We start from the raw sequence: 16,800 nt of genomic DNA, 5'->3' as shown, positions 1-16,800 counted from the left end.
TGTGGACAAGGAAAGGATTAGACTCAATCCTTCGATGGCTTGGATCATGGAGTGAAAAGGCATATGATTTGGCAACAGAGAGATTTCTGTGAGTGGAGACATTAGGATAGGAGGATGGCAGGTAACTTGGACAGGAAGAGAGGGAAGAACCTAGCATTTTCAAGGCAATTGCTCTTGGGTTCATTCTCAGTGTGGGCAGGAGGTGGGCTGAGACCCTCCCTCACACATGATACAGATTGCTGTGACTACATCAGTCCAAATCCATCAGCTCACTGCTATGAAACCACAGGTTGATCTCTCTCTGGACCACTTCCACTGAATTGCTGGCATGGATGACACTCCTACTGATGAGAACCCTGAAATCTCCCTATATTGTCCTTGGGTGGTTTCTGCAGAGTCAGTGTCTCCTACCATGGCCTTAGAGGTATGGACCGCATTGTAACTTTCCCAGACCAAAGCAACCATAGGACCAGAGATCATACAGATGATCAAGTTTGCATAAAAGAGCTTCTTCTTTAGGCCATGGCAATGCTCAACAAGGCCTTTCTCTGAGACCTGTGGTATTTGCATGGCCACCAGTTTGAACCCCGTCTCTCAAAGCACCTAATGACATCTCCAGCCAGCCTTCGCCAAACCCCGACTTTATTGCAATCAGCGTCCGTTCCTGGGTTCTAGTAAGTCCTCCAGAGTTGTAGCAGAGCAGAATTGAACTGGGCACTCCTCCATAGGGCAGCTGTCTTGTGGCCAGGGTGTGACTAGAGCCTTGAATAAGGCCGTGATCCAGGAGGCTCCACAGGGTGCAGAGTGGGAAGAAGCCCACATCCTGGCTCTTGCCCTGAGACTCCAGCAGCCAGGCTCCAGGTTTTGTTTTCTTAACCAATCTGCCACTCTCAGTTTATTAGATTTTTTAAAAAATTCATTTACATCTGAACTTAAGCATTGGGTTTATGTTTTCTTCCATTTGTATCTTTAGCATTTCTTTTTTCCTGAATTAAAATTAACTTTGCTCTGTTTACTATAGGGCAACCCTGTTCTGAACAGGATCTCTTACCCTCATCTTCCCATTTGTTAACTATCTAGTTATCTAGTAATCTAGTTTTGGAATTTAATGTAGTGAGTTTTTTCCTCTTTTCCTTTTATTTAGGTACTTAATTCTTTTTTTTTTTCATTTTCCCCTTCTTGGTTACATGGCTAATTTAAAATTCTCATTCCTCTTTTCTCCTCCAACTTCTTTTGCTTTTAAGTTTTTTCTAAAATGACTTTTTTTTATCTTCTGCTCTTCATTCTCTTATTTCTGTCTATTCTAAACTTTAATTCTTTAAAATTGGACTGAGTCCATGATCATCTTGGGAAAAAAACCTGATTTCTGCCTTTCTTTTTATCAGCAGGGCTTAGTATAGGGCCTAGCACAAAGCACACTCAATGAATGACCACTGGCTGTTGATAGATTTCTATGATTCATAATCTATATCCTCATGAATTTCTTCTTTGCCATTTTTTGTTCCTCATGAAACTAGAGTTTCTAAAATACTAAGTCTAAATACTAGTCTACTAAATACTAAGAGAGAACTCTTCTTACTAATTTCTGTTATTTCCTGGTGGAGCTTTCTCCTTTGACTCTTCTTTTCTGTTGTGTCTCATGCTTACAAATATCAATTCATGACAGAAGTATCCTCACAGTCTCCTAACTGCCAGTTAATCCTCAGGAACTCTAATTTCCCAAGAACATAATGTCTACAGAGGCATAACACTATCTCAAAGGAAAGGGTTCTCCCTATGCACCAGCTCTCTAGTACATTGCTAGGTACCCATCTCCCATTAAAAACTATCTTCCTATGAGATTGCTCTTCAAGGGCAGCTAGGTGGCACAGTGGATAGAGCACCGGCCCTGGAGTCAGGAGTACTTGAGTTCAAATCCGGCCTCAGACACTTAATAATGACCTAGCTGTGTGGCCTTGGGCAAGCCACTTAACCCCATTGCCTTACCAAAAAAAAAAAAAGCCTGAAAACAGATTGCTCTTCAGTCAGCTACCCTCATGCTGCTACATTGAGATCTTCTTTCTTTCCCCATTTCAATCCCTGCCTTTACTATCTACCTCATCCATTCTCTTGTAGTTCTCTTCTTACTGAAAGCTATCTTTGCTTAGTTATTTATCCATAGACCTGGTTAGGGTAAATCACACATTCCCATGCTGCTTAGATCTTACAAAACACAATGATTCACCAAAAGAAGAAAACGTGGGGGCATGATCTAGTGGTTACATTTAAGAGGATCAGCTTGTCCTGGCATGATGATTCATGGAGTTGAAACCAATCATAGTTGCTGATGGAAAGTAGATGGTTAAATCTGATTTAGCTGAAGAAAGTACTGACTTATAGTCAGGTGTCTCTAGTTTTAATAACCTGTGGCTTCATAGCAGTGAGCTGATGGATTTGGACTGCTGTATAAAATAAGGGTCGTCCAACGTGGATGGATCTTGAAGCTGTTCTAAGCCCTTTGCAATACTTTCTTTGCTAGACTGCTCATCAAGCATTCTTCTCGTAATATAGTCTAGAATTTTGCCAGAGATGAACTACAGTGGCTGTTTATCAGCAGATTCTATTCTGTTCCACTTTCTAAAAACTGGAAATGTCTTCCCTTCTCCAATATCACGGCACCTCTTTTGTGTTCTATAATCCCTCCAAGAATACTGACTGGGGAAAGTTCTCTGAGGTGCTTGAAACTTGAGCTCCACAACCTGAACGTGCTTTTTTGGCTGTGGGGTGAATGAAGTCTGCAAGCAAAACCAAATAATTCACCTAAATTGAAAGTGTAAATTCAGTTTTCAGATTTCACCTTCTCTAAATGACCTAGTAAATTAAACTCTTCATAACTTTTGGTGGAGGAGTGGGACAAGGCTCAGGATTTTAATTTGTTTTCCATCATTCATTTCATTCATTCATTCATTCAGGCTTTAATGAGAGGATGTGAACTGTGCTGAGTGTTCCAGGGGGGATTTTTTTCAACCACACCCATGATTTCATTAGCACCAGGAAATTCCCTCTAATGACGGAGGCAAGCAATTGGTCCACACTTAGAATTCTAGAGATTTTTCCAGAGCCCCTGGATCCAGGATGGATCAAAGGTAGCTGTGACCCCAGGACTTCCTGACTTCAAGGCTACCTTTCTCCCTATTGAGTCATGCTGCCCTATCTGCATGGAAGAAATACAAAATAGTTTTTTGCCATCTAGAAGCTTCTAGTCTGGCTGCAAAGGACAAAGGACACAGCACAAGGCAGTGTATGGCAATTCAGTGTAGGTTTTGACCAGACATGTAATTTCATTGTATTATAGGACTCTTCCTCTATTAATGCATACTAGGATCTCTCTGCAACTTAATCATTAAGAGTTTCCTGGAACACTGAAAGGTTAAGAGATTTGTCCTGGGTAGCATATCTAAAATATGTCAGAGGTGGAACTTTGCTTCCTGACTCTGAGACTAACTCTTTACCCACTGGGCCAAGATATCTCTCATGACTTTAATGATACTAAATTTCTTTTGGGACTGGTACAATCAGACTCATGCTATTGTGTATTAAATTACAGTGTGTGTGTGTGTGTATATATATATATATATATATATATATATATATATTTAGTTTGATTAAATATCAAAATGAGCGATAAAGAAAATTCTTTATTTCTATTAAAGGCTGGCCCTTATGGCTAATGTCTCATGTTGAACATTTTCCATACCTATATGAGATGTACATGACACAGTTTAAGGTCGTTTGCCACATATATTGGTGGCACCAATGGCCATGTTACTTTTCAGGGTTGTCCCACTACGACATATCTGAGAATTCATCCAGAAACCTGAAATAAACACCTTCCTGGACAGTACTATAGTTGACTATCTCCCTCCTGCTTATAAGATCCCAGATCAAAAATATACCAAAAAGAGCACGTTATGAACAGCTAACCATGCAAGAAATCATGCAAAACAGGAATAATACCAGTTTTCTAATGTCCTAGGAGCTCCTGTGTTTCAGACAAATAAAAAGGAACTAATTCTCCCCTTCCCCTTTCCTGCAATGGAATGTTGAGGGCAATTTGTTAGGGGTTTCTCACTTCCACCAAGATGAGGCTGCTTTCATTCTGGAAGGCAGGCAAATTCCCATTTGATAGAATTTCCACGTAAGGTCATTGCTATTTACTTCCTGAACTGTTATCTGAGACTTGTACAAAATTATTTTAAAAGCTGTATATCTCCTATCGTACCTTTCCATGTCACTAGAAAGTGATGTAACAGGACTTATGAACACGCCAAAATTGCCAATTTATGGATTGTAGAGTTTAATACTAGCTGAAATTCCAGAAGAGCTTGGGTTTTTTTTTAATTTGTAAACTAACAATGGACTAGATTAGACACTGCCTTTCCAGTTTTCTTACACCTTACACCACTGCCATTGTAGTCAGCAATCCTGGTTTCCTTGTGGTTCCTTGTCCATGACATTCCATTTGCCAACTCAGGACTAGTTGTCCCTCACGCTGGGAATGTCCTCCCTTCTCTGCCTTCTGGGTTCCCTGGCTTCCTTCAAGTCCAAGCTAAAATCCTACCTTTTGCAAGAAGTCTTTCCTGGCTCCCCTTAATGCTAATGCCTTCCCTCTATTAATTATCTCCAGTTTATCCTGTATAGATTGAGTTTGTACTTAGTTTTTACATGTTGCCCCCCCCCCCCCAGCTAGACTGTAGTTCCATGAGAGCAGACACTATCTTTTGGCTTTCTTTGTTTTCCTAAGGTTTAGTCTGGCACATAGTAGGCACTTTAAAAATGTTTATTAGGACAGCTAGTTGGTGCAGGGGATAGAGCACCAGGCCTAGAGTTAGGAGGATCTGAGTTCAAATCTAGCCTCAGACACTTGATACTCGCTGTATGACCTTGAGCAAGTCACTTAACCCAATTATCTTGCAAAAAACAAAAACTAAAACATAAAAAATGTTTATTGATTGAGCAAAGTTGTATTACTTGATTTAGTTTGTGGCCTGCTGTGCTTGCATATAGAGTAGAACAACAAAACCAAAAATGGGGTAAGGTCTCATTTTTAGGTCTTTTGAATTCCTTTGGCTTTCTTTTAAAATCATTATTCACCTACCTTGTCCTGACCCCCTTTTGCCCAATAAGATCCTGTTGGGGGGAGGGGGACTCTGATAGCAAGAGAAGGCTAAGGATTGCAATGTGAATTTGTAGGCGCTGAAGGGGACAAGCACCTGGATCCCAAGCGTAGTGATGACAGTTGTCTTTCCCTTTACTCTCTTCTCTTGTGTTTTTCTCTTCATCTACCCTCCTCACTTTCTTTCACTCTGTCTTCTTCCCATTTCCTCATTTCTCTCCACACCTTCCCCATTTCATTTCTCTTCCCTTTTCTCTTTTTTCCTGCCTTTCCCGTTTCTCTTTCTTTCTCCTTTTCCCATTTCTCTCAGAAAAAGGAAACATTTGTTTATCTCTTCAGAGTTCTTTCTGTGAAGAAAATAAGATGACTAACATTTATTTAACACCTACTCTGTCCCAGACCCTGTGCTAAGTACTTTACAAATATCCTCTTTTCCTCATAACAACCCTAGGAGACAAACATTATTATTACCTCCATTTTATAGATGAGGAAATTGAGGCAAACAGTTTAAGCAATAGACCCAGTGTTATACAGATAGTGTCTGAGGCTGGATTTAACCTCAGGCTTTTCTGATTTCAGCTCCAACATTCTATCTACTGTTTTACCTAATCCAATTTAGGTATGAATAAGAATCGGAATAAGAATAGGAATAAGAATCGGATCTGTAATTTCACTGGTATACGGAATTGCCCACATAAGGAAACTCCAATGCAGATGGTACTCTCTAGGTAACTTTTAATCTCAAAATTATTTCCTAGAGTAATGAGAAGTTAAATGACTTGTCTAAAATCACATGTTCAATATGGGTCAGGGTCAGAACTGGAATCTAGGTCTTCCTGACTTTGAGACCAGCTCTCCTATCCAGTACACTCTACTACCTTTTGTGAAAATAATAAATTCTTTTTTTAAAATGCCTTTCAAGATGGAGTAATAGAGGAAGCATTCCAACTGAACTCCTGCAATATTTCTCTCCAAACAACTTTAAAATAACTTTAAAAATTTTTTAAAAAATCAAATCAAATTCTGGAGAGAAAAAGCCAACAAAAGATTATGGTGAGACTTTTTTAGTCCAAGATAATTTAGGAGATCAGAATGGTAGAGGATGACCCTGAGCACTTGGAGGTAGTTGAGACAGCAGCAACAATAGCTTTGGGAGCTCTCAGCCCAGACAAACTAAGGGCATTAGACAATTGCCCAGAAAGAGCTTAAAGAGGACTTCTTGGTTAGCATTGGGAACAAGACTGGATGCTGTTGGCAATGACATTGCACAATTCCAGAACTGGGTCAAAGTTCCAAGATAGAGAGGAGAGTTTGTGGTCACAAGGGACCAGGGGCCCTGGTCCCAGTACCATGGTAGAGAAGGAACTGCCAGGGACCAGGGGCCCCTCCTTGGGAAGAATCAGAGAACAGACTAAGGAAGCAATAATCATAGTTTTTCCTGGATCACACTACCTTGAAGATAAAGTACCAAAAATTTGCATGCCCTACAGACAAGCTAACCAAAACAGGGCTGAGTAGAAATTCAAACACAAGACTCAAGAAAAGCATAGAAAGGTAAATGGCAAAGAAAAATCCTAAGGAAATCAATAAGGTTAAAGTATTTACATTCCTATATAGGAAGATGATACATGTAATTCCTAGTAACTTTATCATTATTAGGGTGTCCATAGTGAGAGGGCACGGATAGGAATTGATTATGTTGGCATGATCTAAACAATTGAGGGGTGAAAAAGAGGGGTCATAGGGGAAGGGCCAGGATGAAGGAGGAAAATTATTTGACATAAAAGAGGTGTGAAAGGAAGAGCTTTTGGCAGTAGAGACAAAAATGGAGGAAAGAGGCAAGCAATGTTTGTATCTGACTCTCATCTGAACTGGTTCAAGGAGGTAAAACCACAGATATAGATATAATTATCAATATGTATATATATAATATGTATTATATAATATGTATATATATATATATATATTATCTATTCCTATATACCTACACAAACATATACACACACACACTCAGTTGGGTATAGAAATTTAGCCTGCCTAACAAAGAAGTAGGAAGGGAAGGGGATAAGAAAGATGGCAGATTTAGCATGCAGGGGTAAGAAGCAAAACAGACTTTGAGAGAGAGACAGAGAAATAGAAGAAAAGATACACCTATGGGTTGAATTCACCCACAAAACAGAAGTGGATAGCAGAATGGATTAGAAAGCAGAATTCAACCATTTGTTGTTTACAAGAAAAAACACCTGAAATGAAAAGCAAGATACTGTAAAAAAAAGCCCCAAAACATTTTCATGATACAGAGTGAACCAGGAGAATAGCATACACAATAATAGCAAAATGGTAAGATGATCAACACAGAATGAATTAATTATTCTGAACAATAGAATAATTCAAGATAAATCTAAAGGACTTACAATGAAAAATGCTGTCTCTAGTGAAATTGTCTAATTCAGATAAAAGCATACTTTTTGACTTTACTTTTCTTGGAGGATTTTTTAGTCTTTGTGTTCTTTTACATGACAAATATGAAAATGTTTTACATGATTGCATATATATATAACTTTTATAAAGTTGTTTTCCTTCTCAATGAGAGGGACAGGAGGAAGGAAAAGAGAGACTCTGGAACCCAAAATTATTAAAAATGAATGTTAAATATCATTTTATGTGTAATTAGAAAAATATTTATTTAAAAAAAAATAAACACACTTGAAACAGAAAGACCAAGTTAAATAAAAAGTTGAAACAAAATCTATTATGCTTTAGCTTAAGCAGAAAAGGCAAGACTTTATGGTTTTTCAGACATTTCAATTATATTCAACTCTTTATGACCTCATTGGTTTTCTGTTTGGGTTTTTTTTTTTTTTTTTGCATAAATGCTGGAGTGGTTTGCCATTTCCTTCTCCAGCCCATTTTACAGATTAAGAATCTGAGGCAAATAGGGTTAAGTGATCTGCCTAGGGTCACAAAGCTAGTAAGCGTCTGGAGTAAGATTTGAACTCAGGTCTTCCTGACTCCAAACCTGGCACCCTAGTCACTGCACCTTCTAGTTTCCTAAAAAAGAAAAACTAGACCTAATTAAAAGAGACAATCAGAGAAACTTACATTTTGCTAAAAGGTACCATAGGCAATTAAGTAACATCAATACGAAACATCAATACATACATACATACACACAGAACCACAAAAGAGTATATACCTTTTTCTCAGCCATAAATGGTATCTTCACAAAAACTGACCATATATTATGGCATAAAAACATCATAAACAAATGCAGAAAAGTAGAAATATTAAGTTCATCCTTTTTAGACCATAAAGCAATAAAATTGCATTCAGTAGAGCTTTGGAAGCATAGATTAAAAATCAAGTGGAAATGAAATAATTAATCCTAAAGAAACAAATTTAAAAACTCAATTACATTAAATATAATGACAAAATTTGTGGGATGCAGCCAAAGCATTATTTGAAGAAAATTGTATCTCTAAACACATCAATAAAAGGGAGAAAGAGAAAATCAATAAATTGGGCACACAACTATAAAACAACAAATAGAATAAGACAAATGATAAATTCTCAATTAAATACTAAAACAGAATCCTGAAAAATTAAAGAAGAGATTAATAAAATTGAAAGTAAAAAATGAACTAATAAAACTAGGAGCTAATTTAACAAAAAAAAAACCCTAAATAGACTTGATAAATTCGATTTAAAAAAACTACTATATTAAAAAGGATCAGCAATGAAGAAAACGTTAAAACAATTTTGTCCAATTATATGCCAATAAAACTGACAATCTAAATGAAATGGATGAGTATTTCCAAGAATATAAATTGCCCATATTAACAAGAGAAAATACTTAAATAACCTTATCTTAGAAAAAGAAATTGAATAAACCATAAATGAATTTCTAAGAAAAAAATCCCTAGGACCAGATGGATTTGCTAATGAATTCTACCAAACATTTAAAGAACAATTAATGCCAATACCATATAAACTATTGGAAAAACTAGGTAAAGCAGTCCTCTCAGTCTCCTTCTACAACATAAATATGGATTTGATACCTTAACCAGGAAGAGAAAAATAAAGAAAACTATAAAACAATTTCCCTAATTAATTTTGATACATAATATTAAATAAAACACCAGTAAGGTGACAACAGCAATGTATCACAAAGATCATACACGATGAGCAGGTGAGACTTACACAAAGAAAGCAGGACTGGTTCAGTATTAAGAATACTATAAATATAATTGACCACATCAGTAACAAAACAACTAAAAATCATATGATTATTTCAACAGATGCAGAATTCTTTTTTTCTAAAATACAATACCTATTCCTATTAAAAACACTAGAAAAAATAGAAATGGAACTTTTCTTAAAATGATTAGTGTCTCACTGAAACCAAGAGCAAGTACTATATGTAATGGGGATAAACTAGAAGCCTTCCCAAGAAGATCAGGGTAGTGTAGCAAGGATATACATTAGTATCGCTATTATTCAATATTGTACTAGAAATACTAGCTATAGCAATAAGCCAAGAATAAGGAAGAATAAGACTAGGTAATGAGGAAACAAAACTATCACTCTTTGCTTATGATATGATGATATACTTCAAGAACCCTACAAAATCAACTAGTTGAAACAATAATTTTAACAAAGTTGTAAGACAGAAAATAAATCCACATAAACCATCAGCATTTCTATAAATTATCAATAAAAACTAGTAGGTTTCCCAGTAGGAAGTAACAGAAAAGGGAATTTCATTTAAAATAACTGGAGCAAGTATAAAATACCTGCCATGAAACACCCAGGAATTATATAAACACAATTACAAAACACTTTTCATACAAATACAGATTTAAAGTGGAGAAATATTAAATGCTCATGGGTAAGCTGAGACAAAATAAAAATGACAACTCTTCATAGAAAACTACCAAATAATTATTCTGGTAGTCAGAAAAAAGCATAACAAAATTCATTTGGAAAAACAAAAGGCCAAGAATAATAAGAGAATCATTGAAAAAAAAGTTAAGTAAGGCAGCCTACCAAAACCAGTTCTAAAATTATATTACAAAACAGTAATCATCAAAACAATCTAGTACCAGCTAAGAAACAGTGGCAAATAAGTAGAATAGGTTACAATGTACAGTAATAAACAGTCCTAGTATTGGCAGTTTGTCAGAAACTAGGCATAGACTAACATCTCACATTATATACCAAGATAGAGTCAAAATGTGCACATGATTTAGACATACAGGGTGATAAAGCAAATTAGAGAAGTATGGAAAAATGTACTTGTCAGATCTACAGATAAGGGAAGAGTTCGTGACCCACCAAGAGAAAAGAGAGGGCCAAAGGAAGAAAAATAAATCATTTTTATTACATGAAATTAAAAAAAATTTGCACAAACAAAAATAATATAGCCAAAATTAGAAGGAAAGCAGGAAATGGGGGAAAGTTTTACAGCCAAGTTTCTTTGACAAGTTTTATTTCTTGAATATATAAAAAACTGAGCCAAATCTTTAAAAATAAGAGCCATTCCCCAAATGATGAATGGTCAAAGGATATGAATAAGCAGTTGTTCAAAGAATAAATCAAAGATATCAATAGCCATATTTTTAAAATGCTTTAGATTCCAAATGATTAGAGAAATTCAAATGGACAACTCTAAGATACCACCACACTTATCAGTTCAGCTAAAGTGATAGAACAAGGAAATGAAAAATGCTAGAGAGGATGTGAACAAATAGGCACACTAATGCACTCTTGGTATGTGAACTGGTCTAATCATTCAGGAGAACAATTTAGAACTATGCCCAAAAGACTATAAAACTATGTATACCCTTTGACCCAGTAATACCACTACTACGTTTATATCCCAAAGATCAAAGAAAAGGGGGAAAAATAAAAGAAAAGAACAAAGAAAAAGTAAAAGGACACATATGTACAAAAATATTGAAAATACTGAAGGGATATACATCAACTGAGAACTGGCTGAACAAGTTGTAGTATAAGATTGGGCTTTAAGAAATGATGGGGGAGGCGGCTAGGTGGTGCAGTGGATAAAGCACTGGCCCTGGAGTCAGGAGTACCTGGGTTCAAATCTGACCTCAGACACTTAATAATTACCTAGCTGTGTGGCCTTGGGCAAGCCACTTAACCCCATTTGCCTTACAAAATAAAAAACCTAATAAAAAAAAAAGAAATTATGAGGTGGGGAAGCTAGGTGGTACAGTGGATAGAGCCCTGGAGTCAGGAGTACCTGAGTTCAAATCTGACCTCAGATACTTAATAATTACCTAGCTGTGTGGCCTTGGGCAAGCCACTTAACCCCATTGCCTTGCAAAAAAACTAAAAAAAATGATGAGGTAGATGATTTTGGAAAAAAACCTGGGAAGACTTATATGAACTGATGAAAAATGAAGTGAGCAGAACCAGGAGAACATTGTACACAGTAACATCAATAATGTAATGATCATAAGATTTAGCTACTCTTATCAAATACAATGATCCAAGACAATTCCAAAGAACTCATAATGAAAAAGATGAATGAAATACACCTTGGAAGAGAAAAATTATGAATTATGAGTGTGCAGACTGAAGCATTTTTCACTTTCTATTTTTCTTGCTTTATTGCAACATAGTATGCAATATAATATGGACATGTGTTTTATATGGCTGCACATGTATAATTGGTACCATATTGCTTGCCTTCTCAATGAGTGGGCAAAGGGCTGAAGGAAGGGAGAGAAGTTGGAACTCAAAATTTTTTAAGTTCGATATTGAAAACATAAACAATTTTTTTAATTAAATATCTTTTATGTACATATGTTTCTCCTGAAAGAGTGAGTTCTGAGGGAAATATTTCATTTTTGTCTTTGTGTCACTCATGCCTAGTACTCTGTCTTTTATATAAGAACTTGATAAATGTGTGTTGGTTGATTAACTTATAGTATGGAGCATTTCACACTTCATGGGAATGTTTTAATTCAACTCTAGGCATGTAAACACCTCAAGTTAGTCTCAAGATTAGAGATTAGGCAGAATAAGGAGTTAAAGAAGAATGTTTGCCCTCCACTGCTTCTCTATGCTTTATGAAGCAATGCTACTGAACCATGGGCCATCATCTTTCTTTGAAATATTTTATAAATGAGTTTATGTTCTAATCTAATATTTTCTTTTGACAGCTATTTTGATCTTTTTGGCAAATATGTCAACTGTTTGCTGACTAAAGCATATTTTAAGTTCTTTTGGTCATCTTGTTATAGCATTGGCTAAATTTATTGTAGTAATTAATGATGCTATTTCTGTTCATTTCCCATTTTTATTTTCAATTACTAGTTTAAATAGTTCTAGTTTGAATTGTTTCAATTGCACACCATCTTATTTCTCATCATTGCTCTTGTGTTTTACTAAATCTGACCTCAGCTCTGATTGATTTCAGAAATATCTAGCAAATTTTGACTGATACTTCTATAAGGGAACTCTTCAGAGAAGGTCATTTCCTGCTATGCTTGAGCCCCAGTTTAAAACAAAAAGAGGATGATAATTAAATCAAGGTTGTCATCTTGGAAGACTGTCATGCTGCTTTTTTTGTTGCTGATGAGTTGAAGGGGGACAATATGAATAGCTTTGAGTGATGTAAAAAATTATGAAATGAGTGAAATATTGCAAAGTTATTTGGTTATCTGAGATCCTATGCATTCATTGGAAACATTTTCAACATGAAGTTATATATTGATTCAAAATTAATAGCCATGTCTTCTTTCCCTTGGAAAGTATTGATCTATAGCCCTTCCTTGCCTAGGAGCGTGTCTCCCAGATGACCACCTATGACCTCTTATCTGTCATCTGCCATCACAATACAATAGTGCAGTAGATACTACATTGCCTACTGTCAGAATATCATAAATGGCCAGCGGTATGAGTTTGATGATCAGTACATCACAAAGGACCATGAGACAGTGGTCCAGAATGCAGGAAAATTGGTGAGGAGGCAGTGTGGGAACGTCAATATGTGATGTCCCTAGCTACCATGAAGGATCCCAGTTTGCTCCAATTCTACATTTCCAGTGAGTGGCTCAATAAATTCACATTTACTGAACCAGAGCCCATTACAAACCACATGTTCCTCTATCCTCATGGAGGAATCCCAGCCAATAAATACCATTATATTGATGATCTTGTGGTGATCCTATCCCAGAACATATGGGAATTTCTCAACAGGTCAGGTTCACTACTGCAAATCATCTCTATGTTTGTTCAGTTTGCCAGTTAGAGAGAGAAGCTCTGGCCAGGCGAAGGCAGATTGAGATCGACACCTTCATTAAACTGACAAAGTATTACAAGCAGAGGAATCCCCCAGTGAGTGTAGTTTAAGGATTCCTCAGTTCTGAGAATGGGAAGCCTTTGTGAAGGGAAAAGACAATGGCCCTTCTAGGCCCACTGACAACAGCAAAAGAGCACTTATCAAAGGAGGTGGCCATGTCGGGTGAAGCAGAGAACTGACTATGGACAGATTTCAGAGGACACCTGGTTTTACTTGAATACCCCGTATGGAGGTGGTCCTGAGCTTGCAATCAAACAAAGCATTGCCTGGTTGTCGGAACCAGAAAATCTGCATGGGGAACAGAAGATTGAGGCCAATACCTGGGATAAGTGATCTTCATGGGCCAACTTGTTCCACAAGATTGTCTCTTGCCAGTATATGGAGGTTTTTTCCACCTCAGAAGAGACCAAGTGTTTGGGAAATACAAATATATCAATAGGCAAAAACATTCTGGTTCACAGTGAGCAATGCTGCAGCTAGGAAATATATTAATCTGCAGGTTTGTTAAGGCTAAAACAAACCGAAGAGTCATTGGGTCATTGTCATGGAATCCTAAACTTTGTTGCCCTGTTTATATGATAACTACAAAAATAAGACAAGACAAGCAAACAATATGCTCATTATCCACCCTCTTTTCCCCTCCAAGATTGTGAGCACAGAGAGATGGTGTATTCCCATTACCCAGGGCTTGGGGGAAGAATTGAAAGGGAATTAAACTGGAACTCCTCTAGAGTTTTGCATCCCTTTATGTATGGGTGCAGAGAACATGCCCCACTTGACTAGTTTCTTCATATCATCATCATATGCTTCTGCTACTGGATTTATATCTCTGGTATATCTAGAAATAAAAGGTGGGTATTTAAGCTATAGTTCAAATAGTTATTGACATACCAATAGTCACATTAAACTTAGGAGTTTCTTGAAGAGGGGTGGGTAGTGCATTTCTAAAATCCAAATCGTTCTTTTATACATCTAAAAAAAACTAGGGAAATTGAACATCTGGGAAGATGAACATCTATTTTTTAAAAAAATGCTGATGGGTGGTGAGACTTTAGAAAAGACTAGAAAGACTTGTATAAACTGATGCTGTGTGAAGTGAGCAGAACCAGGAGAACATTGTAGATAGGAAAAACAACATTGTGGGATGGATAAGCTATGATGGACACATGTAACCTCAGCAGTACAGTAATCAAGGACCATCCTGAAAGACTTGTTATGGAAAATGCTATCAACATCCAGAGAAAAAACACCATGGAATCTGAATGCAGAGCAAAACATACTATGTTCACTTTTTAAGTTTCTTTTATGTTTTTTCTTTATTTCTCATGGTTTTTTCCCCTTAGTTCTGATTCCTCTTTCACATCATGACTAATATGGAAATATGTTAAACACAATTGTACCTGTATAAATTTTACCAGATTGTTCACTGCGATGAAGAGGGAGGAGGGAAAAGAGGATGGTAGAAAAATGTGGAACTCATAAACTTGCAAAAGGATGACTGTTGAAGATTTTATATGTAATTGTAAAAAAATAATAAAATGGAAAAATGAAAATGAACAAGCTGTATAGGATCAGCTATTTCTAAACTCCTGAAGAAAAGTAATCAGAACTCCCTAAGGGTACAACAGGATACTTTAGCCTTTTCTGGTTACACAGAGCCCTATCTTTCCTTAGACTAATCTGCTAACAAACCATGTATGAAGAGGAATCACTATTATAACACCTCCAATAAGTAATTGTCCAGCCTATGCTAGGGGGCCTCTCACCCTTCTCCATATCTGGTTCTGTATGTTTGTCACCCACTCCTGCATCCTTTCTGTGACTCTGTCTTTCTGAATTATATAGCTCCTCTCACTCAAGATTAATCTAGCAAAAACTGGGCCTTTCTTTACTATATGTGTAGGTCTGAAAAGTTTACAATGACAACAGTATCATGGTAGAGTGGAGAGAGTAATGATCTTGGAAACTGAATTCAAATCGTAGCTATGTAAACTGGGGAAAGACACAGAATTTCTTTGAGCTTTAGTATCCTCAGCAATAAAATGGAGGGGTGGGAGGATTGTAATGGATAACCTCCAAGATCCTTTCCATCTCCTGACCATATGATAATGAATGCAGCTTCTTCAAGTATGATAACAATGAGATAATATAATGCATTAATCACAGGCTTAAGTACTGATAAAGAAATTCCATTGCTTTATAGACCAACAAGTGAGAATGTGTGGATTTTGTGTAAATATTTAAATGTAATATTGTACTTTACCTTCACATATCAATAAACTACAACTACTTATTGTCATACTTGAGTGAGCCTTGTTAGGAATCTAGATGTCTAATAACAGCAACTGTCAACACTTTGGACATCACCAAAAGCCATAAAAGTCCCCAAACTCTGACATAAGCCTAAGCTGTCCTGATAAATAGTAACAAATAAGGAGGAAGATGAAGTGGCAAGGGATGGAAGAAAAGCTGAGACAAAAAATACTTGGAACCAGGAAATTCATTTCATGCCACCAACCAAACACAAAGAGTCGAAGTATGACACGACCTGTCCATCTAGGGCCTTTTACAGAGTTGTGTCAATTTCTACGAGAGTCACTGACAAAAACACACTTTGCTAAATTTAACTTGGAAGGGTGTTGTAACAATGATGACAAGATTTTTCTCCAACCACAAGGCCTTTTACCACAAGTGGTTCCTCTTTCTAGGCTCTGTTTTGGACATGTACAAACACTTCATCCTCCTATGGGGCTTCAGATGGCAGGTAGGGCACAAGGCTGTCCAACTCCACAGCAGCTATTGCTAATTGTGCAGCTGAATTGGGAATGGCAGCTTCTGAAAAGTGATTAGTTCAATGCAACATAAACTCCTGGAGGGCAGGAGCTGTCTCCTCTTAGTTTATGTAGTACAGTGCCCTAGACACATGGTAGATGCTGAACTGGCAAAAATGGAATCCAGAAAGAAATCCCCACCTCATGACAGACTACATCTCCTGTGATGACACCATGTAGTATTGTCATACAACAGAGCTAGAAGAGACCTTACGGATCGACCTACTCAAGATTACTAAAACTGAGGATTCTTGACTTGAAATTGAACATTCCACTATATCACACTGCCCTGTGTCACACTGTAGGATAACATTTATTAGGAAAATGGCCTCCATCCCCTGGCCCAACACTGGGACCCCACCACCATTCCATAAATCTCTTAACTTGCTTTATTGGTACTTGAACAGGAAGTAAAAACTTAGAAAAGGGAAAAGATCTGTGATTTTTGTTGATAGAGAACATGCAGATGAATAAACTCCCTTTAA

At 36.9% G+C, this 16,800-nt stretch overlaps 2 pseudogenes; one reads left to right on the top strand and one right to left on the bottom strand.

Moving 5' to 3' along the window:
• Nucleotides 1-220: 220 nt before the first annotated feature.
• Nucleotides 221-1,057, bottom strand: LOC141503196 (nucleoside diphosphate kinase A pseudogene; annotated as a pseudogene).
• A 5,190-nt stretch (nt 1,058-6,247) lies between these two features.
• On the top strand, nt 6,248-14,211 carry LOC141503191 (ubiquitin carboxyl-terminal hydrolase 20-like; annotated as a pseudogene).
• Nucleotides 14,212-16,800: the final 2,589 nt, after the last annotated feature.

The sequence above is a fragment of the Macrotis lagotis genome, chromosome X (assembly GCF_037893015.1).
Source record: "Macrotis lagotis isolate mMagLag1 chromosome X, bilby.v1.9.chrom.fasta, whole genome shotgun sequence".
NCBI lineage: Eukaryota > Metazoa > Chordata > Mammalia > Peramelemorphia > Peramelidae > Macrotis > Macrotis lagotis.
Note: the sequence above shows the minus strand (reverse complement) of the source record. Positions and strands in the feature narration are given on the sequence as shown.